This window comes from Rhinoderma darwinii, unplaced genomic scaffold, assembly GCF_050947455.1.
Source record: "Rhinoderma darwinii isolate aRhiDar2 unplaced genomic scaffold, aRhiDar2.hap1 Scaffold_1976, whole genome shotgun sequence".
Lineage (NCBI taxonomy): Eukaryota > Metazoa > Chordata > Amphibia > Anura > Rhinodermatidae > Rhinoderma > Rhinoderma darwinii.
In genome coordinates this window covers 30,402-57,284 of record NW_027462338.1, presented here as the reverse complement: position 1 = coordinate 57,284, position 26,883 = coordinate 30,402, and the positions used below count along the sequence as shown (strand labels likewise).

Below are 26,883 nucleotides of genomic sequence, written 5' to 3'. Positions count from 1 at the left end.
CATTATAGACACTATATACACAGCACACACTATATACCCAGCACACACTACATAGACTTACATTATAGACACTATATACACAGCACACACTACATAGACTTACATTATAGACACTATATACACAGCACACACTACATAGACTTACATTATAGACACTATATACACAGCACACACTATATACGCAGCACACACTATATAGACTTACATTATAGACACTATATACACAGCACACACTACATAGACTTACATTATAGACACTATATACACAGCACACACTACATAGACTTACATTATAGACACTATATACACAGCACACACTATATAGACTTACATTATAGACACTATATACACAGCACACACTACATAGACTTACATTATAGACACTATATACACAGCACACACTACATAGACTTACATTATAGACACTATATACACAGCACACACTATATAGACTTACATTATAGACACTATATACACAGCACACACTATATAGACTTACATTATAGACACTATATACACAGCACACACTATATAGACTTACATTATAGACACTATATACACAGCACACACTATATAGACTTACATTATAGACACTATATACACAGCACACACTACATAGACTTACATTATAGACACTATATACACAGCCCACACTACATAGACTTACATTATAGACACTATATACACAGCACACACTACATAGACTTACATTATAGACACTATATACACAGCACACACTACATAGACTTACATTATAGACACTATATACACAGCACACACTATATAGACTTACATTATAGACACTATATACACAGCACACACTATATAGACTTACATTATAGACACTATATACACAGCACACACTATATACACAGCACACACTACATAGACTTACATTATAGACACTATATACACAGCACACACTATAGACTTACATTATAGACACTATATACACAGCACACACTACATAGACTTACATTATAGACACTATATACACAGCACACACTATAGACTTACATTATAGACACTATATACACAGCACACACTACATAGACTTACATTATAGACACTATATACACAGCACACACTACATAGACTTACATTATAGACACTATATACACAGCACACACTACATAGACTTACATCATAGACACTATATACACAGCACACACTACATAGACTTACATTATAGACACTATATACACAGCACACACTATATAGACTTACATTATAGACACTATATACACAGCACACACTATATACACAGCACACACTATATAGACTTACATTATAGACACTATATACACAGCACACACTATAGACTTACATTATAGACACTATATACACAGCACACACTATATACACAGCACACACTATATACACAGCACACACTACATAGACTTACATTATAGACACTATATACACAGCACACACTATATAGACTTACATTATAGACACTATATACACAGCACACACTACATAGACATACATTAACACACTCACACACACTTACTTACCAGTCTCTTCCTCTGCGGTGCTTGTCTCTGGCAGCCTCCAGGACCTTAATCATGTGACTGTGACGTCACCACAGGTCCTTCACCCTCTAGTTTCAGTTTTGCCGTTATCAGGCAGCTGCTGGAGGTTTAGACAGGAGGGACAATGTACAGCAGCACAGAGGAGCAGACTGTCAGGGAGACTCCAGCACCTGCCCATCACAATCTCTGACAGTCTGCTCTCTACAGCTGATGTGCTGTGCCCCTGTTCCCTGGCCGCAATTGACTCCCCCTGCACATTCCCCCCGCCTCTTCATCAGCACGTGGGACCGATGATCTCTAGAATGCGGCCGGCAGCAGCAGCCCTGGAGAGTTTTGTTTCACTTGTGTGCATGGGCCCCCTGCAAGTCTTGGGCCCCGGCCGACCGCCTGAAACGCCCATTTGGGGATCCGCCACTGCCAGCGATTATCCTCTTCAGCCAATCACAGGCTGTAGCGGCGATCACATAGATGAAACGTCATCCCAGGAGGCTGGCCTGCATGACGACGTCCTTCTTGGAGAACACTTCATCCCATGTGACCACCGCTCTGCCAGTCCAGGCTACAGCGGTCTCCAGGGATGAGATGTAATCCCAGGAGGCCGGCCTGCTCGGTGCTGCAGTCTTTCGCTAGGTCCTCCGGGGACACTCCACTAGGACCTCCGGGGACAGGTCTCTCCCCCACTGGGCCCTCCAGGGATAGACCTCGACTCAACTGGGTCCTCCATCAAATGAAAAGACCCCGCCCCCAATTAGTCTGCCAGAGACAGGCCCCGCCCCCACTGGCCATGCTCAGAATGTATACGATATATAATAATGTCACCTGACAGTGATGCTCCCAGCCGTCCATGGTCTCCCGCCACTCACTGATCTCCCTCTGTACAGCGCTCAGATTGGCCTGCAGGAGGCTCCACATGAAGGACACGTTACACCCGTTCACCCAGTTATGGTTAATGGAGATGGTGTCGTCCTGGAAGATCAGGGTCAGAAATCACACCCTATACAGTAACAGTGAGCAAGGAGAGATGGTAAGTGTCTATTAAAAGATAGTTGCCCATTTGGCCTAGAATGATAAAGAGCTTAATAAAATCTGTAAAAAGGTAATAAAATCAGCAAAAATACAAAATGAAAGGCAGGTGGCCAATGATAGTAAATCAAATCTGCAAAAAATCTTCAAGTATGTAAATGAAAAAAAGCCAAGGTCTGAACATGTAGGACCCCTAAATAGTGGTAATGGGGAGTTGGTCACAGGGGATCAAGAGAAGGCAGTGTTACTAAACGGGTTCTTTAGCTCTGCATATACTCTGGCTGGAATTCCACTCCTAGAGGGAAACCAAAATCGCTACCTACCGGGGGGGGGGGGCGGGAGGCTGTGTGGTACCACCAGGGAGGGTGGCTGTGTGGCACTACCAGGGAGGAGGGGGTTGTGTGCCACTACCAGGGAGGAGGGCGCTGTGTGGCACTACCAGGGAGGGGGTTGTGTGGCACTACCATGGAGGAGGGGGTTGTGTGGCACAACCAGGGAGGGGGGCTGTGTGGCACTACCAGGGAGGGGGCTGTGTGGCACTACCAGGGAGGAGGGGGCTGTGTGGCACTACCAGGGAGGGGGCTGTGTGGCACAACCAGGGAGGTGGGCTGTGTGGCACAACCAGGGAGGGGGGCTGTGTGGCACAACCAGGGAGGGGGGCTGTGTGGCACAACCAGGGAGGGGGGCTGTGTGGCACTACCACTATCTACAGAGGGCACAAATTTTTTTGGGGTACAAACTGGGGGCCTAACTTCTATGTGGGGGCATAAGTAGGTCCTAACGTCTATATGGAGGCACAAAGTGACGTTTTCTACCATTTTACTGCCCCCGTGAGTTCCCCCGCAAAGGGGTCTACTAAGTCTGTGTCACCAAATAGCTCACATAAACCTAGACCCGGCCCTGATTGTATAATGAGAAAAAACAAAAGCTTATACTTACTCCCGGCCATAGTCATAGCGACGCATATTCTGTACTGAGCGCAGTCTGGCCTCAGGGGATGATGATACCATCCCATGTGACTGCTGCAGCCAATCAAAGGCTGCAGCGGTCACATGTACTACAGCATCATCACAGGAGGCCAGGCTGCGCTCAGAACAGAATACGCGTCGCTATGACTATGGTAAGTATAAGCTTTTTTAAAATGATTTCTGCGGTCTTTCCGCAGGAGATATACCGCCCGAAAAACTGCACTAAAATTTGGTGCGGTTTTTCAGGTGGAATTCCCTGTGGTTTCCAGGGCGGATACCACTGATGGTTATTTCACTGTGAGTGGGGGGCTGATGTTCTACAAGTGGTTTCCACCTCTGAGCTCCAATTGAAATTAATAGGACGCAGAAAATATTATTGTTATCAAACTGTTATTTTTTTTACTTTTTTTTACACTTTTTTATACTTTCTTTTACACTTTTTTCACGTTCCACTAGGGGACTTGAAGTTCCAACTGTCTGATGATTTTTTTCTAATACATTTCACTACCTACGTAGTGCAATGTATTAGATCTGGCGGGGATCAAAGCTAATTTCAGTCCCTGCCATTACAGCCGGATGTCAGCTGTAAGATACAGCTGAGATCCGGCGATGATGGCACCGACTCAGCTTTTGAGCCGGTGCCAAACATTTGGCGTTTGGATACGGCAATTTGCGGGAAGTCATAGCTTTCCATGGCGTACCCATACGGCAAATGTCGGGAAGGGGTTAATGTAAGGATGTGTACACTTAATTGTGCAGCAACGCTTGTTGTCTCCATTCTATGTCAGTGTGGGAAGTAGATGTCCAGCCTTATGATTTTGTGATATGTGATAGACCCAGAATCCCAATCACCAAACCAAAGAATGCAAAATAAAGACACAAAACATTCTAATTGGGTGTTAAATGGTCAAAACTTTTATTATATTATATGACCAAACCCAAAATGGCAAACCTCCGACTCACGAAGAGTCACCCTCCAGCACGCAGGAAAGGAAAAACCCCCTGTGGGGGAAACCTCTAGGGAAACCATGGCTGGAGGATTGCCCTTCCTCTGGGCTTAGAAGGGGCCAAAATATCATTTGTAACAGAATTTGTACGTTTTCTCAGATTTTCAAGGAAAGACAATACAATGAACGAACGACATAAAACACATAAATCGGCTGATCTGGTTGGCTAGGCGGATGTCTCTCTTCCTGGGCACCCATTAAAATGAATGGGCGATCCACGGATGAGACGGGTCCTCCAGATGCCTCCTTGTAGCACCTGTCTCCGCTCTGGCTAATAGAGGGGGATCTCCTGCTGGAAACCCCCCTCTATTACAGACAACCCGTATGAAGAGGATGGCATCACTGTGATGAAGAAGTGGTCTGGGGTGAAGGGTTTCCCTGCTAGAACCTCCAAATTACATCAGGTCGGTATTGGTGGGGAAGTCAAGCTCAAGGTCCTCAGTCCCATCCAATATGGCGCTGAATGTGGCAGTAAAACCTTCTAATATGGAATCTTCTTTATGTCATAAACATTTGTATTTATGACATCAGCACCTTCATCATCATTACTACAGGAGTTTATTACCACTGCACAACTCATACATTGTGACGTCACCCACAGTGGTCTGAAGTGTTAACCCTTTACTGACTGGCAGTGTACTTACCACAGAGGCCATAAAGCTGAATAGAACATATCAGCGGCCATAAAGGAAAAGGGATAATGCAGGGAGCATCTCCGCACAAGAACTATCCATGACAAAGGGTTGTCCAGGATGAGAGAACTTGTCTGCTTTCTCCAAAAACCAGCACCACACCTGTCCATAGGTTGTGTGTGGTACTACAGCTCATTACCATTCACTTCAATGGAGCTAACCTGCAATACCAGATACAACCTGTGGATAGGTGTGGTGCTGTATTTGGAAGAAAGCAGACATATTTTTCTAATCCTGCACAGCTCCTGTTAGAAATAGTTCAAAAAAAGTGGGGGGAGAAGGAGAAGAAGGGGAGAGGGAAAGAAGAAATTAAAAAAAGGGAAAAAGAGGAACTCTGAGGTAAAAGAAACCAAACTAGACTGAAAGGAGTCTGCCGGAGGTGCCAGATGGAAAGACAGATTTCTGCCATGGGGACCAGATTAGTTGAAATGTATCTTGAAGGGGGGCTTCAGAGAGTGGGTTTTAACCCCTTCCCGCCCTATGAAGTGCTGTTGCATTGAAAAACTATGCAGTTCATCTTCGAATGCAGCGTCACAAAAACAAATTATTTTGTAAAAAATAAAACTATATAAATTTGTAGAGATGAGCGAACCGGGACAACCGAACTCGGTTTCGGTCCGAACTTCCGGAAAAGTTCGGTTCGCAGCGAATGCGTTTTGACCGAACCCGGTCAAAAATATTATACAAATCGGCAGCCACTTATCTCTATCAATCACTGATAGAGAAAAGAGGCTGCTGATTAAAAATAAAATAAAAAGCATTTCATACGTACCCGGTCGTTGTCTTGGTGACGAGTCCCTCTTCTTCCTCCAGTCCGACCTTCTTTTCTGACGCGGCAGCCTATGATTGGCTGCAGAGGCCTCTTCAGCCTGTGATTGGCTGCAGAGGCCTCTGCAGCCTGTGATTGGCTGCAGCGCTCACATGGGCTGCATCGTCATCAAGGAATGTCGGGCCGGATGTCGAGAGGGACGCGTCACCAAGGCAACGGCCAGGAGACCGGACTGGAGGAAGCAGGGAGTTCCCGGTAAGTATGAACAGGTACTGTGATCGGTAGTCACTGTCCAGGGTGCTGAAACAGTTACTGCCGATCAGTTAACTCTTTCAGCACCCTGAAGAGTGACTATTTACTGACGTCGCCTAGCAACGCTGCCGTAATGACGGGTGCACACATGTAGCCACCCGTCATTACGGGGCCTCATGCACACGACCGTAAAAACACCCGTTATTACAGGGGTGCCGGGAAGAGCTTGGTACAATCCAGTACCCGACCATCTGTTGTGATGGTCGGGCACTGGGGCGGCCGTAGGCTGGTATTATGAGGCTGGGAAGGGCCAAAAACAGTGGACCTTCCCACCCTTGTAATGCATGGCTGCTGCTGCTGTGTTGTATCGGGCTGGTTATAGTGGAGTCGATACCCACTACCGGGACAGGTTTAGGCAAATCAATCAATGGCATAGCTAGAAACATAGCAAATTCCACAGACATAATATCAGAAGACGCTAAATCCACGATGGCACTGCCGGTAGCAGACCTACCCTCAAAAGAGACCTGAAAGGGAAGCAAGATCTTTTAAGGTTTCATATTTACGGGAAATACCTGTGCGCCCAAGTGACCTCCCCGATGGTCACTTAGGCGCGGAAGTTCTTCCGGCTGCTTATTCTTACGCCTAGGACAGTTGTTCACTTGATGCTTGTCATCCCTACAGTAGAAGCAGAGACCATTCTTCCTGCGGAGCTCTCTACGTTGTTGGGGAGACACGGAGGCCCCGAGTTGCATTGGTTCATCCGAGTTTTCCGTGGAAGAACGAAGCAACGGAACCTCGGGAGCCATCATGGGGGAGGCAGAGGAGAAAGCACAAAAACGTTCAAGTCGTCGTTCCCTGAGACGTCGGTCAAGACATACCGCTAAAGCCATAACCTGATCTAGGGAGTCAGAAGAGGGATAGCTAACTAACAGGTCTTTGAGGGCGTTCGACAGACCCAATCTAAACTGGCACCTCAAGGCAGGGTCATTCCACCGAGAAGCTACACACCACTTTCTAAAGTCAGAACAGTACTCCTCAATGGGTGTCTTACCCTGACGTAAGGTCACCAGCTGACTCTCGGCAAAAGCAGTCTTGTCAGTCTCGTCATAGATGAGCCCGAGAGCAGAAAAAAAAAGATCAACAGAGGAAAGTTCAGGGGCGTCAGGAGCCAAGGAGAAGGCCCATTCTTGGGGCCCGTCCTGGAGCCGGGACATAATTATACCCACTTGCTGGCTCTCAGAACCTGAGGAGTGGGGCCTTAGACGGAAATAGAGCCTACAACTCTCCCGAAAGGAGAAAAAAGTGAGGTAGGGCACTACCAGGGTAGCATCACGCTGGTTGCCCCTCTGAGCCAGGGCTTGGACCTGTAGGGAGAGGCCCTGCATTTGCTGAGCCAGGGTCTCAAGAGGGTCCATAGTTGTGTCAGGGACCAGTTTAGAAAAGGTATATGGGCCTGTGATTATGTAATGACGGGGTAGGGAGACAGACAGGTGAGCCCTAATCTACCCGCCACTCAGTGCCACTCAGTCCCCTAAAAACAATTCTAGCGACACATTCCCTTTAATACTGGCGTTTCATACACCAGTCCTATTAAACAGTTTGCTGGAGTAAGATGCAACACATTTATTAACAGGCGAACTACTCTTAATAAATGTGTCGCATCTTTTAGCTGCAACGCGGCCTGTCATCAGTACTTTCTACATGCTGCGGCCTGCTGTAAGAGTCTGAGGGAATCCGGGAGGGAGAAACGGAGTGGTGAGGTAAGTACATTTTTAAAATGTATTTTATTGTCTGATTGGGGGGGCATACAGTCTGATTGGTGGGGAGGTATGGGTCTGGCACGGACCTTTGCCTTGTTACGCCCCCCAGAGATAAATCTGGGCCGCACTATACATATAGATTTCTGCTATAATTTACATCAGTTACTGGCGTAAATTATAGTAAAATTGTTGGCCATTTCTGCTAAGCCCTGCCCATTTGTTGCCCCCAAAAATTTTGACATTTGCGCATTTTGTGGATTTTCTACGCTAGTAAACTGTTGTAGAAAGGTTAATATATTCCCCCAAAGGCTACAGACCGTAATACAATATCTTAATGTAATCGATGTGTGCAGCAACGCTTGTTGTCTCCATTCTATGTCAGTGTGGGAAGTAGATGTCCGGCCTTATGATTTTGTGATATGTGATAGACCCAAAATCCCAAGCACAAAACCATAGAAAGCACAGGCCGGACGGTCTCTGCCACAATGGAGGGTAGGCCAGACATGACGGGGATAGGAGGGAGGATCGTGTCACAGCCAAAGGGGAGAGTTAGTGGAGGGGGATGGTCTAGGAGAGGGAGGGGATCCGGTGAGGGTTAGCCGGAAGTGCGCTGACTTCCCGGTCTTTTGGTCGGGAGCAGCGCACGGAGTAAGACATCCATCCACGCATCTCCCATCCGGCGGCCACCTTACCTCATTTCAGCGCAGCACTTCATTGAGCAGATGCGGGCGGCGGCTGCTGCATTCGGCCCCGCCTGGTTGGAGGAACAAGCTGCAGCGGTGGCCAACGCTCCGGTACCTTCGGCCCAATATTAGGTGGGACCACGAGGATATTGCCCTCTGGTTACGGGCCAATCCTTTCCCGGGAGCGGGGGGGGGGGGGCAGCAGGCCAATCTGGTCAATCCAGCTCAGGGGGCAACGCAAAGCTCGAGCTGTGCTGGCAATACAATGAGGGGCAGTGTAAATTCGGTGCAGGTTGCAAGTTCAAGCACCTTTGTGCTCAATGCAATGGGGCGTCCCACGGGGCATCCAAATGCTTGCACAAGGGAAAATGAGGTGGGGGTGGGGGTTTTAACGCCAGTCATGGGGGTAACGCCAGTGAAGCTGGAAAGGATAGTCAGGTTTCTAAATAGTTATCCGGACAGGGCCAGTGCGCAGTTGTGGTTTGATGGTTTTAATGTGGGTTTTTGTATCCCCTCCCCTCCTCACAGGGTCCCCTTTTCCATAAAAAATCTGAAGTCAGCTTACCAGCATCCTGACGTGGTTAGGGAGAAATTGGCAAAAGAGGTGGATTTGGGGCGCATGGCGGGGCCCTTGAGTTCTCTCCCCATCCCGGGTTTGGTCGTCTCCCCGCTGGGGGTTGTCCCGAAGAAGGAGGCGAACAAATACCGTTTGATTCACTATTTGTCTTATCCTAAGGGCTTGTCGGTTAATGACGGGATAGATCGGGATCTTTGCTCGGTCTTGTATATGTCATTCGACGCGGCGGTGCAGTGGGTGCGTTTCCATGGTAGGGGGCGTTAATGTTCAAGACGGATGTCGAGGCGGCTTTTCGGCTGTTGCCGGTGCATGCGGATAGTCAGCGTTTACTGGGGTGTTTTTTGGGGGGGGGGCGGTTTTTATGTGGATCAGTGTCTCCCCTTGGGTTGTTCCATTTCTTGTGCGTACTTTGAGGTGTTTAGCTCATTTTTGGAATGGGTGGTCAAATCTGTGGCGGGGGTGGATTCGATCATTCATTATTTAGATGATTTCTTGTGCGCAACGATCTTGGGCCCGCCCGTTCCGTGAGTTGGTTCGGGACATAAAACACGATCTGTTGCATCTGTGGTCGTTGTACCCGAACTTGATGACGGTGTGGTCGGATATTGTGCCTAGAAAATCCTGGCGTTTGGCACGGTCGGTGGAGCGGATCAACAAAGCCTGGATAAAAGTTAACAGGGCGGTGTCTGCATTTGTTGCGCGGAATGGCGGCATATGTGCACTGGGACTTGGAAGCTGGAGTTGGAGCGTATTGGAGTGCAGATGGTGTTCACCTGAATGATGTGGGAATGGATGTGGGAATGGATTTGTGGTGCTTGGGCTTGCAGGATGGCATTGGGAGGGCTATTTTGTTGTGGCGGGACTCTCAGGCTTGAGGGGGTCAAGGCCTGTTCGCTGTAGCTGGGAAGTCCTTGGAGTTAGACAAAAAATGTTAAAGCTGATGCTCTGTCGCGTAGTTTCATGGCCAGCCCCTCTCTTGAGGAGGATTCCGCTTGTATTTTGCCCCCAGGTATAATCATATCCTCTGTGGATTCAGACTTAGTCTCCGAAATTGCGGCTGATCAAGCTTCTGCTCCCGAGAACCTTCCTGAGAACAAGCTATTTGTTCCCCTGCAATTCCGGCTAAGGTTGCTCAGGGAGAACCACGACTCCGCACTATCTGGCCATCCAGGCATCCTGGGTACCAAGCACCTCATTTCTAGAACCTATTGGTGGCCTGGGTTGCTTAAAGACGTTAAGGCCTACGTCGCCGCTTGTGAAATTTGTACTAGGTCCAAGACTCCCAGGTCCCGACCTGCGGGTTTACTAAGTTCTTTGCCCATTCCCCAGAGACTTGGACCCATATCTCCATGGATTTTATCACCGATCTGCCTCCGTCCCAAGGCACGTCGGTGGTGTGGGTTGTAGGAGACCGCTTCAGTAAGATGTGCCACTTTGCACCCCTCAAGAAACTACCCAATGCCAAGACGTTAGCTACCTTGTTTGTCAAACACATCCTGCGTCATGGGGTTCCGGTCAATATTGTTTCTGACAGAGGGGTACAATTTGTTTCATTGTTTTGGAGAGCTTTCTGTAAGAAGCTGGAGATTGATCTGTCCTTTTCCTCGGCCTTCCATCCTGAAACTAATGGCCAAACTGAGAGGACTAATCAGTCTGTGGAACTATACTAAAGTTGTTTTATCTCAAACTTTCAAGATTATTGGGTCTCCTTCATTCCCCTCGCCGAATTTTCCCTTAATAACCGGGTCAGTAGCTCGTCGGGGGTTTCCCCCTTCTTCTGTAATTTTGGGCTTAATCCACGGTTCTCCTCCGTTTCACCTGGTGGTTCCAACAATACCGAGGTAGATGTCGTTCATCGGGAACTGTGCACAGTCTGGGCCTAGGTTCAGAAGAACCTTGAGGCGTCCCAGATCATCAAAAAGACTCAGGCAGATAAAAGACGTTCAACTAACCCTCTGCTTGTGGTCGGGGATCTGGTGTGGCTGTCTTCTAAAAATTTGCGCCTTAAAGTTCCGTCCAAGAAGTTTGCTCCCTGGTATATAGGGCCATACAAAATTATTGAGGTCCTCAACCCTGTCACCTTCCGGCTGGAGTTACCCCCGTCTTTTCAGATACACAACGTTTTCCTTGCCTCCCTCTTGAAAAGCTGCTCCCCGTCCTTGGCTACATCGAGGAAACCTCCGGTTCCTGTTCTCACTCCGGATGGGGTAGAATTCGAGGTAGCCAAGATTGTGGACAGCAGGATGGTCCAAGGCTCCCTCCAGTACCTGGTCCATTGGAGAGGATACGGGGCTGAGGAGAGGACTTGGGTACCCGCCCGGGATGTTCACGCCGGTATATTGCTCAGCAAGTTCCAATTTCGGTTCCCCAACAAGCCAGGCCCACCTAGGAAGGGTCCAGTGGCCCCTCATAAAAAGGGGGGTACTGTAAAGGGTTTGCCAGACACAGGTTCTGTGTCGACGCCCGGGGTTAATCAGCCTTCATCAGCTCCAAGGTCTGCTCGAGTGACGCGATCTGTTACCACTCAGGCTGGCAGGCTGAGGAGAGGGAGAACCTATCAAAGCCTGGCCTGACGGTTCTAGCTCCTGCCCTTGGTCTATTTTTACCCTCACTTGCAGCATGTTCCTTGCCTGTGATTGTCTGGTTTCCTGGCTCTGCGATTCTTGCTACTTACCTTATTGACCGCTGTTACTTATTGACCCTGGCTTGACTGACTATTCTCCTGCTCTGATTTGCTACTTCGTACTCTCCTGGTTTGTCTCGGCTCGTTCACCACTGCCTGTTGCGCACGGTGTTGCCGTGGGCAACTGCCCCTACCTCCCCCTTTATCTTCTGTGTGCCCTTGTCTTGTGTTGTCTGTCTTGCACTTATTGAGCGTATCGACCATCGCCCAGTTGTACGCCGTCACTTAGGACGGGCCGTGCAAGTAGGCAGGGACTGAGTTTCGGGTAGATTAGGGCTCACCTGTCTGTCTCCCTACCCCGTTTCATTACACTATGACACCTGATAGCTCTGCTACTTGATAGGAGACAGCGGCTCAGCAGACAGTATCACATATAATATGCTTAGATACAACGGCTTAGCAGACAGTACCACACATGCTAGGCCCAATTAGAAGGTTAATTGTGAAAACATTTCTTATGGTGTTTCTCGATAAAGGTCACTTGAGCTGGTATCATTTAAACAGTTAACCGATGAATGGCGCTGTTTATGTGGAATTTACCCTGCGGACTAATGTACCATATAATGTATTAATTTTTTTTTTTTAAAAACCTACATTTTGTGGGGTGAATTGAAAAAAAACCTGTAATTCCGCCATTTCTGTTTTGATTTTACAGTGTTCATCGGGCGGCATGAATTGCATGATAACTTGATTCTGCGGGTCACTACGATTATGGCGATACCAAATTTATATAGTTTTATTTTTTACAAAATAATTTGTTTTTGTGACGCTGCATTCGAAGATGAACTGCATAGTTTTTCAATGCAACAGCACTTCATAGGGCGGGAAGGGGTTAAAACCCACTCTCTGAAGCCCCCCTTCAAGATACATTTCAACTAATCTGGTCCCCATGGCAGAATCTGTCTTTCCATCTGGCACCTCCAGCAGACTCCTTTCAGTCTAGTTTGATTTCTTTTACCTCAGAGTTCCCCTTTTTCCCTTTTTTTAATTTCTTCTTTCCCTCTCCCCTTCTTCTCCTTCTCCCCCCACTTTTTTTGAACTATTTCTAACAGGAGCTGTGCACGATTAGAAAAATATGTCTGCTTTCTTCCAAAAACAGCACCACACCTATCCACAGGTTGTATCTGGTATTGCAGGTTTGCTCCATTGAAGTGAATGGTAATGAGCTGTAGTACCACACACAACCTATGGACAGGTGTGGTGCTGGTTTTTGGAGAAAGCAGACAAGTTATCTTATCCTGGACAACCCTTTGTCATGGATAGTTCTTGTGCGGAGATGCTCCCTGCATTATCCCTTTTCCTTTATGGACGCTGATATGTTCTATTCAGCTTTATGGCCTCTGTGGTAAGTACACTGCCAGTCATTAAAGGGTTAACACTTCAGACCACTGTGGGTGACGTCACAATGTATGAGTTGTGCAGTGGTAATAAATTCCTGTAGTAATGATGATGAAGGTGCTGATGTCATAAATACAAATGTTTATGACATAAAGAAGATTCCATATTAGAAGGTTTTACTGCCACATTCAGCGCCATATTGGATGGGACTGAGGACCTTGAGCTTGACTTCCCCACCAATACCGACCTGATGTAATTTGGAGGTTCTAGCAGGGAAACCCTTCACCCCAGACCACTTCTTCATCACAGTGATGCCATCCTCTTCATACGGGTTGTCTGTAATAGAGGGGGGATTCCAGCAGGAGATCCCCCTCTATTAGCCAGAGCAGAGACAGGTGCTACAAGGAGGCATCTGGAGGACCCGTCTCATCCGTGGATCGCCCATTTATTTTAATGAGTGCCCAGGTAGAGAGACATCCGCCTAGCCAACCAGATCAGCCGATTTATGTGTTTTATGTTGTTCGTTCATTGTATTGTCTTTCCTTGAAAATCTGAGAAAACGTACAAATTCTGCTACAAATGATATTTTGGCACCTTCTAAGCCCAGAGGAAGGGCAATCCTCCAGCCATGGTTTCCATAGAGGTTTCCCCCACAGGGGGTTTTTCCTTTCCTGCGTGCTGGAGGGTGACTCTTCGTGAGTCGGAGGTTTGCCATTTTGGGTTTGGTCATATAATATAATAAAAGTTTTGATCATTTAACACCCAATTATAATGTTTTGTGTCTTTATTTTGCATTCTTTGGTTTGGTGATTGGGATTCTGGGTCTATCACATATCACAAAATCATAAGGCCGGACATCTACTTCCCACACTGACATAGAATGGAGACAACAAGCGTTGCTGCACAATTAAGTGTACACATCCTTACATTAACCCCTTCCCGACATTTGCCGTATGGGTACGCCATGGAAAGCTATGACTTCCCGCAAATTGCCGTATCCATACGCCAAATGTTTGGCACCGTCTCTGAATCTGAGTCTGTGCCATCATCACCGGATCTCAGCTGTATCTTACAGCTGACATCCGGCTGTAATGGCGGGGACTGAAATTAGCTTTGATCCCCGCCATTAACCCCTTAAGTGCAGCGCTCAAACGCGAGTGCTGCACTTAAGGTGTTTGCAGCTCATCGGAACCCCAGCAATGAAATTGCCGGGGTTCCGGTGGCTGCAATGGCATCCGGAGGCCTAATACTGGCCTTACGGTCTGCCTAGCACGGAAGCCGGTCAAGATCCGCCCGGCGTCGGAGCCTGATTGGCTTCCGTAGCCACCGGCAAGATGGCGCCGGCTCAGGAGCTGATCCGTCGTCATCAGTGGTGGAAGTCAGCTGTATGTTACAGCGGACATCCACCTGTAATGGCAGGAACCGGAGCTAGCTCCGATCCCTGCCATTAACCCCTTCGATGCAGCAATCGAAAGCGATTGCTGCATCGTAGTGGTTACTAGCAGATCACCAGCTCTGACAGGCAATCAGGACTGGCGACTGCTGCTATGGCAACAGGAGACACAGTGGCCTCCTGCTCTGCAATTACGGAAGCCGATTAGGCCCCGCCAGAAGGGGAAGCCTAATTGGCTTGCTGTCAGTGAATAACTGACAGATCTAATACATTGCACTACGTAGGTAGTTCAATGTATTAGAAAAAAAACATCAGACAGTTGGAACTTCAAGTCCCCTAGTGAGACTTGAAAAAAAGTGTAAAAGAAAGTATGAAAAAGTGTAAAAGAAAGTGAAAAAAATAAAAGTTTGAAAACAATAAAAGTTTCAAGTAATAAAATAAAACACAATTGCCCTTTTTCTCTTATCAAGTCCTTTATTATTGAAAAAAAATAATAAACCATATGTATTTGGCATCGCCGCGACCCTAACGACCTGAGGTATCAAAATATTATATTATTTATTGCACGCGGTGAACAGCGTAAAAAAAAACCCGTAAAAAACTATACCAGAGTTTCTGTTTTTTGGTCACTTTGCCCTACAAATATTGGAATAAAAAAGTGATCAAAAATTCGCCCGTATCCAAAAATAGTACCTATAAAAACTATAGCTCGTCCCGCAAAAAACAAGCCCTCGTACAGCTCCGGCGACAAAAATATTAAAACGTTATGGTTCTCACAACTTGGCGACAGAAAAAATACATTCTTTTTACAAAAGTAATTTTATTGTGCAAAAAGTTGTAAAACATAAAAAAGTTCTATAAATTAGGTATTGCCGGAATCGTACTGACCCGCAGAATAAAGGTAACATGTAGTTTATAACGCGTGGTGAACACTGTATGAAAAAAACTAAAAAATCTGTGCCAGAATTGCGTTTTTTTGTTTACCTGGCCTCCCAAAAAATAGGATAAAAGGTGATCAAAAAGTCGCATGTACCCCAAAATGGTACCAATAATCGCTACAGCTCGTCCCACAACAAACCAGCCCTCATACCACTACGTCTATGAAAAATAAAATTAGTTATGACTCCAATAAGCCAGGAAATAAAAAAATATGCAGTTGTGCCCGAGGGGAACATTTCTTCTGTTTCAAGTGGCGAATTATTAAGGTTCTAAAATTAGGGAACCAGGAAGGGGAGAGCCCAAACATATCTGCTGGAAGCGAGGGTGCCCGTATTATACCAGGACAACACTTCACAGCAAAACTCCCCAAACTGCAAAGGTGCGGAGTGTGGACCAAACGGGGGATAAGAAAGGACGCCATTTATCAGTGCGACACCGGCCTGTGCAGAAAGGATTGTGTCACAGCGTAACACACATCTATGGATTATTTATTATTTTTTTTACCCCATTATTATACCCCCTGACTATGCCCCTTATATACTCCGCCCCGCTTACATGTACCCCCACATTATAAACGGAAACACCAGTAAGACTCCAAACAAATATAGAATCTGGGTTTATATTTAGGGGTCTGTATTTATTAAGGGGTCTAGTCTGGGGTCTGTATTTATTTAGGGGTCTGGTCTGGGGTCTGTATTTTGTTAGGGGTCTGGGGTCTGTATTTATTTAGGGGTCTGCATTTATTTAGAGGTCTAGTCTGGGGTCTGTATTTATTTAGGGGTTAGGTCTGTAGTCTGAATTCATTTAGGGATATGGTCTGGGGTCTGTAATTATTTAGTGGTCTGGTCTGTGGTCTACATTGATTTAGGTGTCTGGTCTGGGGTCTCCATTGATTTAGGTGTCTAGTCTGGGGTCTGCATTTATTTAGGGGTCTAGTCTGGGGTCTGTATTTATTTAGGAGTCTGGTCTGGGGTCTGTATTTATTTAGGGGTCTAGTCTGGGGTCTGCATTTATTTAGAGGTCTAGTCAGGGGTCTGCATTTATTTAGGGGTCCAGTCTGGGGTCTGTATTTGTTTAGGGGTCTGTTCTGCGGTCTGCATTGATTTAGGGGCATATTCTTGGGTCAGTATTTATATAGGGGTGTAGTCTGGGGTCTGTATTTATTTAGGGGTCTGGTCTGGGGTCTGTATTCATTTAGGGGTCTAGTCTTTGGTCTGTATTTATTTAGGGGTCTGGTCTGGGGTCTGCATTTATTTAGGGGTCTGGTCTGGGGTCTGCATTTATTTAGCGGTCTGGTCTGGGGTCTGTATTTATTTAGGGGTCTGGTCTGGGGTCTGCATTTCTTTAGGGGTCTGATCTGGGGTCTGTAATTATTTAGGGGTCTGTTTTTGTTTAGGGAGGTCTGGGGATTATAATAATTTTGTAGGTCTATCTGTATTTACTCTAAAAATATTGAATAAAGCCCTATTTGACAACACCATCACAAAGGAGCTTTACAAAGCACTTACACCAGTTGAACCGACAATCCAAACCCTCTACTTACTACCTAAAGTCCATAAAGACTCTAAGATTCCTCCAGGAAGGCCCATCATATCAGGTAGGGGTAATATGACAGAAAAAAACTGTAACTTTATTGACTATAATTTAAAGGGATTTGTCGAGTGCTTACCATCATACGTACGAGACACAGCAGATCTTCTGCAAAGGGTTGACGGAATCAATATAGAGGATGATATGTTGTCAGTCACTTGCGACGTTGAGTCGCTATACACCAGTATACGTCATGCTGACGGACTCAAAGCAGCTGAATTCTTTCTCAACACAGGAAACATGGAAACTAATTTCTCTAAGTTTATACTTACCTTACTTGAATTCGCCCTTATTCACAACTTTTTCATTTTTAACTGGTCTTTCTACCTACAGCTCCAGGGAACGGCAATGGGGGCGGCCTGTGCACCCTCATATGCCAATTTGTTCCTCGGGCTGTGGGAGAGGGATCTTTTCCAGGGTGGGCAGGGTGTCTCAATGGACCAGGTCATATTTTTTTGTCCCGATACATTGATGACATCCTGCTCATCTGGAAAGATACGCCGGCATCACTTGCCACTTTTATACATGACTTGAACAAAAATGACTTCAATATCAAGTTAACCTATCATTCTAATAAACATCAAGCAGAATTTTTGGACATTAAACTATTACGGGACTCTAATGGTTTCCTCCAAACTGATGTATTCCGTAAAACCACTGCGGTAAACTCTTTTCTTCATGCTTCTTCTTCTCACCCCAAACAGACTATATGGGCAGTACCAACAGGCCAATTCTTCAGGATCAGAAGGATTTGTTTCTCTATAGAGGTCTTTGAAAAACAAGCCTATGACCTCACTAATCGTTTTCTGGCCCGCGGATATAGCAAAAGATCGATCAAAAAAGCGTACTATCGTGCCAAAAGTACTCCGAGAGAGAATCTTTTATTCCCTAAACCGAAAAGCCAGTCTGAAGTACAGGTAAGATTTACAACAAACTACCAATCACGCTGGTTTCAAATGAAGGGAATAATTAAACAATTTTGGCCCATTTTACTCACAGACCCCACAATAGAAAAAGATATCACCAAGTACCCAAGTATCTCTGCGAGACGATCACAAAACCTCAAAGACTATCTTGTCAAGAGCTACTATCAACGTAATGACTTGAAGTTCCCATTTGGTACCCAAAATGGGGCTGTAGAGCATGTGGAAGTTGTGTTGCGTGCCCCAACATTGAGAGGGCGACCTCTTTTTCTTATTCAGCAGGTAAGAAAACCTTTACCATTACGCATTCAATTTCGTGTTCAACAAAAGCAGTAGTTTACTATGCTACATGCCCATACCCCAAAATATATATTGGTCTCACATCCAGAGAATTTAAGATCCGGGTTAGAGAACATGTAAGAGACATCATGGGAGCGGGGGCCATTGAAACATTAGAAACTTTAAAAGCTGTAGACACACTTTAAGACACACCATGCATGTGACCCGACGAAATTGAAAGTTAGGGGCATTGATTGCATCGAACCAAATATTCGTAAAGGTGATATATAAAAAAAAACTGGCTCAGTGTGAATCAAAGTGGATCTGGACTCTGGGGACTCTGCGTCCACTTGGACTAAATGAAAATGTGAATTTTGCTCCATTTCTCTGACCATTGACCTCCAGTGGGTCACTCTTTATAACATAAATGTACGTTGTATATATTTTATTTTAATTTGTATTGTTATTAATTTGCCCTCCATTTTTCAGTTTCTCTACAGATAGTTGTGTCGCTACTTTATTGGGTGACCTCGGAAGTAGGAATATTTCTATGAAGACATGTGGCTAATATAGCGAATAATGACTCATATAACAATAATATGCATATTGATCCATTTTGGTTATATGATTGCATAGAAATATACATTTATTTGATTAAATGCACTAAATGTATTTTATGACCATTTTTATTATATATAGCTTATACATGCGTATATTTTATGCATCTGTTGTATATATTTCTATTATTCTTTGTTTCCACATTGGTTACACGCTTTTCACCTTTTAGTCACACACACAGTCATGTTTGGAATATCTTTCTGTACCATGTACGTATACTTTTTTCTTCACTAATGTCATTTCTCTTCTATTTATATTTTTATTCGTTTTTGCACTTGCATATTTATTTATATGTCTAAATATGCATATCTATACATGTCACTTAATATATATAGATTTTATATTTTTCATGATATATAGTTATATTTTTTTGTATATACATAGTTTTGTGTACACTTATACTATATGAATTCACATAACCAATTTTATACATAGGTTCTACTCACTTTTTTATCACACATAAAAACATACAACATATAATGTTTTACCAATTTCGGGTCACTTTATTTCATATCACCATCATACATAATATATATATATTTTCACTCTATTTATTTTTATGCATTTATTTCTCAATGATGTGCTTGACATATAACCATGACCGATGATAGAATTATAGTTCATAACGCCATCGCCATACTGTCAGTTTGGTACTTCATCCAATGTATAAATCAATACTATGTCTTTTGTTGCGACATCGTCCAGTCAGGCTAATCTGTATCCATACCCACCTATATATCCAGGCATGTACAGCTGTGCGCTTACGCCAGGGGGAGTGACTGGGCTATCTCGTTGCTCGTGCGTCTATATCCCAGTGGGCGGGGCTTCGCGACGTCAGACGTCGTCGATCCCCCGCCCGCCTGGATGACGCGTGGCCAGGAGTGTGCCGTCGGCCATCTTTAGACCTGGCGCATGACGCCAGTACGAGCTAACACATTGCCTGGATGAGTAACGCCCCTATCATGCCTGATTGAATGCTGTGCATGTAAATGGAGGGTCCCACTGGAGAGACGCCACCCCCGGACGAAGGCATTTCGTCAGCGATGATTGGAAACTGTCAGTATGTATGGACACAGACCTTTAACCGGTTAAGGACTAGGCTGTTTTACAGCTAAATGACCAGAGCAAATTTGACAATTTTGCTTTGCGCTTCTTTAGATGACTATAACTCTGCAGGTGAATAAAGTTCATCTTTGAATTTTACACTCTTCTTAAAGGACAGATAGGGCTTTGTTTTAGTGGCATTTGTCAGTATATATCATTTTTATTTCTTTCTCTAAAGTGGGCAAAATTGGAAAAAAATGCAAGAATTTAGCAATTGCGTCAGTTTATGATAGCTTTTTCCCACACAAAATGAACCACAGACAAAATTAATCTCCTTTCACATTCTGCCACTTCTCCTGTGCATGGGGATACCAAATATGTGTGCCTTATTCACTGTGCGGGCATGTGCCAGGGCTTGGCATAAAAGGAGGCTTTTTGGTCCAGGAATTCTGCACTTGACTTTATAGCCGCATACTGTTTTCTGGGGGGCCTAATGCTGCTGAAACATTAGAATCACCCCATAAATGACTTCATTCACACAAGTAGACCCCACAAGGTTTCCTTCAAGGGGTTTATCATATTTTTAGACTGTCCAGTTTTCTTCTGAAAGTTTCTTGAATAAGATGGATCAAAATAAAATTAGCAATTTTTTAGCAAATACGTCAGTTTATACCAGCATTTTTCACACACGGCATAGACCACGGACAAAAATAATCTCCTTTCACTTTCTGCCACTTCTCCTGTGCATGGGGATACCAAATATGTGTGTCTTATTATCACATAGAGAAGTAGGAGGGCGGACGATAGAAGAAGATTATTTCACAAATAACTTTTTTTCAAAGCTGGTTTTACAAAACTCAACAGAGTTTCTATAACACGTCCAAAATATCTGCTCTTGAAGCAGAAATCCCAAAATATTCATCTAGGGGTAGAATGGGAATTTATTTTTTTGGGTTTTCTAAAATAAGAAATTGCAGGTTTATGCAAATGGAGCTCTCCAGCAGATGAACTTTAGAGAACATGCAAACATGACATCCACCCCCCACCCATTCCCTCCCCCAGCCTTGGAGTAAAATCAGGGGAAAAATAAAAACGTAATGTAGGGCAAATATATTTTCAACGAATTAACTAAAATCTAATAATGCAGAACAGTGTGGTATTTTTTAAAACATGGCTCAATGCCCAGGCCTGGTTGTAAGGGACATGAGGGACAGAAATATCGGGAATCTTTGCGGTGCCGGTCTTTTCTGCAGACGCGGCACTTTTTCTGGGGGTTGCTTCTGGTTGGTGTTGGGGGAATCCGACTGATGAAGTGTCTTTCAGTCAGTCGCGTGACATCCTCAGACTGGGGGCATTCTCGGGTGTCCTGAACATCAAAAATGAGGCCCTCAATAATTTTCTCCTGGAAATCCAGGTATGTGTCTCTGCCTCTGTTTTTTTTGTAGAGCACAAATGAGTTGTGGATTTGCCACCTGTAACAGATAAATGGCCACTTTTTTGTACCAGGTTTTAGTTTGGCGTTTTACTAAATAGGGCTGTAAAACCTGGTCGCTTAAATCCACCCCCCCATGTACTTGTTATATTCGGACCCGATCACTGGTTTGTGCTTGTCCGATGTTGCCCCTCTTTCCCTCACTGCCACTGTTCCTGCGGTATGAATCGTGCTTAGCACATACACATCTTTGCGATCCCTGAAATTGACCGCCAGCAATTCTTCAGATGCATAAGCACAGGAGACCCCCTTTACCATGCGCTTCCCCACTAATTGCTGTGGAAAACCAATTCTGTTTTTGCGCATGGTACCACATGCCCCAGTCCTTGCAGCATGCAAATGCCTAAACGGGCACACTGGAATAAAAATGATCACAGTACAGGTGGTACCCCTGGTGAAGCAGAGGCTGCATTATCTCCCACACGATCTTACTGCTGGTGGAAAGATCAGGGGGGCATCCAGGAACATTTATTGAGCGGTCCCGCACTTCATAAATCCTGAAGGCGGTGGTATATCCTGACCCGCTTTCACACAGTTTGTAGAGCTTAACGCCATATCTTGCCCTTTTGGAAGGTAGATATTGGCGAAAGCTAAGTCTGCCATGAAAGTTGAGGAGGGATTCGTCCACACTTACATTCTGCTCAGGGGTGTAGAGTTGCAGAAATAAATTATTCAGGGAATTTACTAGCGGTCTTATTTTGAACAACCGATCCCGGTTTGCATCGGTACTTGGGGGGGCCTGTGCGTTGTCATTGAAGTGGAGGAACCTCATTATTGTCTCATAACGAGACCTGGGCATTACTGCAGAATATACTGGGGTGGCTTGGGCGGGTCTTGTTGACCAGTAAGACCTAATGGAGGGCTTTTTGACAATACCCATATTTAGGGTGAGCCCCAAAAATTTTTTTAATTCCTGCTAATTGGTGGGCGTCCAATCTCTGGCATGGGTGGATGAAGGTTTCTGCCTTATATATTGCGTGGCATATAAATTTGTTTCGTGGACAATCTGATTTAGGATGTCGTCGGTTATAAATAAATGGAAGTAATCCATTTGGACAAAATTTGTATTGTCCACGGTTATGCCAGGAGTGGCAGTAAATCCGTGGATTCTAGGCCCAAAAGATGGGGCAGGTGCCCATACAAGAGCCTGGACTGAAGGGACCAGGCTGTCCTGTGCTACAGCGCTACTTGGCCCTGCGCTTTCATGTTCTGGAGTTTCAACTGCATCAGGGACAACGTTCCCTGAAGATGAACCTGAAGTGACGCTGTCATCGTCACTACCTAAAACAGGTTCCATCTCGGACGCCATCTCTGATGCGGTCTCCGACTCAGACCACAGCATGGCGTATGCCTCCTTGGCGCTAAACAACTTCCTCGCCATAACGTAACTAACACTAACTAAACAAATTATTATTTTTTTTTCTATAAAACACACAAACTAACTGCTATATATAAAAACACCGAAAAAGGCCATACTTACAAATGGACACAGCCAGGCCAGAAATGCTGATGAAAGGGCGAGCAGGTGCTTTAAATAATAATAGCCACTCCCACTAGTCTTGAGGGGAGTGGTGTGTGGTGCATGGGATGTGTAGTAAGAAATAATAAATGAACTCGCAAGTCTGGGGATCCTTGTCGTGGATTGCGAGCTTGCGTCCTTTTGGCCAAAATGATTACCAATACCCCAGGTATTTTTCATTATTATGTATATTCGCTTCTCTTGGACACAGCCGGGTCTTTGATGCTGGGAGAGCATGGTGTGTTGTTGTTTGGCATAGCAAGCAGGGTAGCCCGCTCTATGAATTATCAAGGCGTCACAAATAGGCTTCTACCTGGCTATACACGTTGTGCCTCATGACGTACACACTATCCCTCCATGTTTCACTCACTTGCACCCCATTATCCATTTATTTCTATTGAGGCACTTCATTTATTACTGCCCCCTATATTTCACTTATAGTATTACACTTGCACACACACTATTCATTTATTATTTCTTACTACACATCCCATGCACCACACACCACTCCCCTCAAGACTAGTGGGAGTGGCTATTATTATTTAAAGCACCTGCTCGCCCTTTCATCAGCATTTCTGGCCTGGCTGTGTCCATTTGTAAGTATGGCCTTTTTCGGTGTTTTTGTATATGTCCCTGTGTTTTTATCGGTTCTGTAACTGCTATATATATCTACACTACCGCTAACAAAAAATAAATCGCTATTGCTATATATATTATATATATATGTGGATATATATATAATTATATACTCCCTACCTGCCTATTCTAATAGAATAAAAGAAAGAAAGGTAGATAGAAAAAAAGATAGATGGATAGATAGATTGTATAGATAGATAGAAATCTATCTATACAGAGAATGTTTTATGAGTCTAACTGTATTTTTTTGTAACTGTAACTGTATTCTTCTGGCAGCAATTCTCCCGAGTCTCTTCTTCTCCTCAAACTGAAACAATGTTTGAGGAGAAGAAAAGAGGCAGGAGATTTACTGCCAGAAAAGTCAAAATAAAACAAATGTGGTCGCTGTGATAGGTTTTCACAGTGACCACATGTTCAGGGACCATCAGATTGGTCCCTGATACTCTGCCCAGTGCCCAGAGCTGTTGGTAACAGCGTGGGCACAGGGCTGTGTGCACGCGATCGAGTGCACACTGTTTTCTATGCAGAAATGCATGTGATCGCTGTGATTGGTTGTCACAGCGATCACATGTTCAGGGGCCAAAAGATTGACCCCTGACATTCTGCCCAGTGCCCATGGCTGTTAGCAACAGCCAGGGCATAGAGCTGTGTGCACGCATGCACAGTCTCTGAAGTGAAAGACAGACTTGGGGTATACTAACAATGCTCAGGCAAGGATCAGATGGGTTGGGCCCTTCTTATAGTCCAGGAAATCATGTGTGTTGATGATGGTGATTTCCTACATGTGCGTGCGCTGGCCCTTTAAGAGAGGGCACGAGCGTGCGCGCGCACCCTACGGGACAGAGCAGATCGTAGCAGAAGTGAGCGCTGGCGTCTCCTGGGAAGGAGATGAGAACCAGCGCTCACAGATCCATGGCTGCGGGCGTCAGGTGAGTGGACCCGATGGCCCTGGACGCTACAGTATCCCCCCTCTTACGCCCCCTCTTCTTGGGACTAGAGCGAGAGGAGCTTTTTAAGAGCAGAGGCATCAAGGTTCTCCTCCGGCTCCCAGGACCTCTCCTCAGGACTAAAGCCTCTCCAGTCCACCAAATAGAAAGTCCTTCCTCCTACCCTCTTGCAGTCCAGGATCTCCCTCACCTCGAACACATCAGAAGAACCGCTGGGAGCAGTTGTGGAACAGGAAGTCTTGCTGTAGCAGTTCAGGACCACTGGTTTCAGGAGGGACACATGAAAGGAGTTGGGGATTCTGAGGGTAGGAGGCAGCAGCAGTTTATAGGAGACAGGGTTAATCTGTTGCCGAATCTCAAAAGGACAGAGAAACCTGGGAGCAAACTTGTATGAAGGCACCCTCAAACGAATGTTCCATGAGGACAGCCAGACTTTGGTACTTGGAAGATACTGCGGCGGCTCTCTTCTTGTATCCGCTTTTCGCTTCATGCCCGGATCTGTTGCCAAATTTACAGGAAGTCCCCAAATGCAGAGTCAGCAGCGGGTACCTGAGAAGTAGTAGACACTGGAAGAGGGACTCTAGGATGTTGACCGTATACAATGTAAAACGGAGTGGAAGTGGTGGACTCGCTTGTGTGGTTGTTGTACGAGAACTCGGCTCAAGGAAGAAGCTGTACCCAGTTATCATGCTGTAAGGAAATGAAGTGACGGAGATAATTCTCCATGATCTGGTTGATCCTCTCGACTTGCCCATTGGACCGGGGGTGATAGGCTGTGGAAAAGTCCAATATCACATCCAGGAGTTTACAGAGAGCCCTCCAGAACCTCGAGGTAAACTGAAACCCCCGATCAGACACAATGTGAAGGGCAAGCCATGCAAGCGGTAGATGTGCTGGATGAAGAGATTCGCCATTCGGGGAACAGAAGGTAGGCCGGTCAGCGGGATAAATTGTGCCATCTTCGAGAACCGGTCCACCACCACCCAGACAGTGTTGCATCCTGCTGAGGGAGGAAGGTCAGTGACAAAGTCCATCACAATGTGCTGCAAGGTGGCATTGGGTATAGGCACAGGTTGATGGAGGCCGGCAGGCTTGGAATTAGTAACCTTGTTAGAAGCACACACCGTGCAAGAAGAGACAAAGTCCACAACATCCTTGGGCAGCGTGGGCCACCAAAAGTGACGAGCAATCAGGTCTCGGGTTTTACAAACACCAGGGTGCCCAGCCAGTTTAGAACTGTGTCCCCATCGGAGAATTCTTCTCCTGCCTGCTAATCGAACAAAAGTCCTCCCCGGAGGGATGTCTCTAACCTGCAAAGGATTGGCAGTGATAATGCAGGACAGGTCTATAATAGTTTGAAGAGACTCCACCGTGTTATCCGTTTCAAATGACCTGGACAGGGCATCGGCCCTCACATTCCTGTCAGCGGCCACTCTGCGTGACAGGGATTTAGTCGTTGAGCGGACTGAAGGTAGGTGAGGTTCATGTGGTCGGTGTAGATTAGGATGGGGTGAGCTGCGCCCTCCAGCAGATGGCTCTACTTCTCCAGAGCCAATTTGATGGCCAGTAGCTCCTGATCCCCAACAGAGTAAATGCGCTCTGCAGAAGAAAAAAGTCTCGAGTAGTAGCCACATACTACTGCCTTTCCTTTGGGGCTCCTCTGGAACAGAAGTGCGCCTGCACCAACATAAAAGGCGTCCACCTCCAAAGAAAACTGTATATATACGTCAGGATGATAGAGGATTGAGGCAGAAGTAAAGGCTTTTTTGAGACTAAAAAATGTGGACTCTGCCTCTGGGGTCCACACCTTGGCGTTCACATCGTTCTTGGTAAGGGTGGAAATAGGAGATGTCAGCGATGAGACGTTTGGGATAAACTGCCGGTAGAAATTGGCAAATCCCAGGAAACGCTGTATGGACCTCAGACCTTGAGGACGTGGCCACTCCAGGACAGCTCTCACTTTCTCAGGATCCATCTTGAGACCTTGATCCGATATGATGTAGCCCAGGAAGTGCAGAGAACTCCTCTCAAAGACGCACTTCTCCAGCTTGGCGTATAAATATCAGCTTGGGGAGAAAATCAAAATATCATCGAGATAAACAACAACACAGATATAGAGGAGATCTCGGAAGATATCATTAACGAGTTCCTGAAACACTGCGGGAGCGTTACACAGTCCGAAGGGCATCACTACGTATTTGTAGTGCCCGTCA

The 26,883-nt window shown here is 45.6% G+C and overlaps 1 long non-coding RNA gene across 1 annotated transcript; it reads left to right on the top strand.

Annotated features, from left to right (window-relative positions):
• The first annotated feature begins 1,624 nt into the window (after positions 1–1,624).
• LOC142700870 (uncharacterized) lies at positions 1,625–18,973 on the top strand. Its single transcript, XR_012866746.1, has 4 exons — positions 1,625–2,559; positions 17,917–18,129; positions 18,212–18,417; positions 18,904–18,973. It is a non-coding gene; the product is annotated as an uncharacterized LOC142700870 (long non-coding RNA).
• The last annotated feature ends 7,910 nt before the right edge of the window (positions 18,974–26,883 follow it).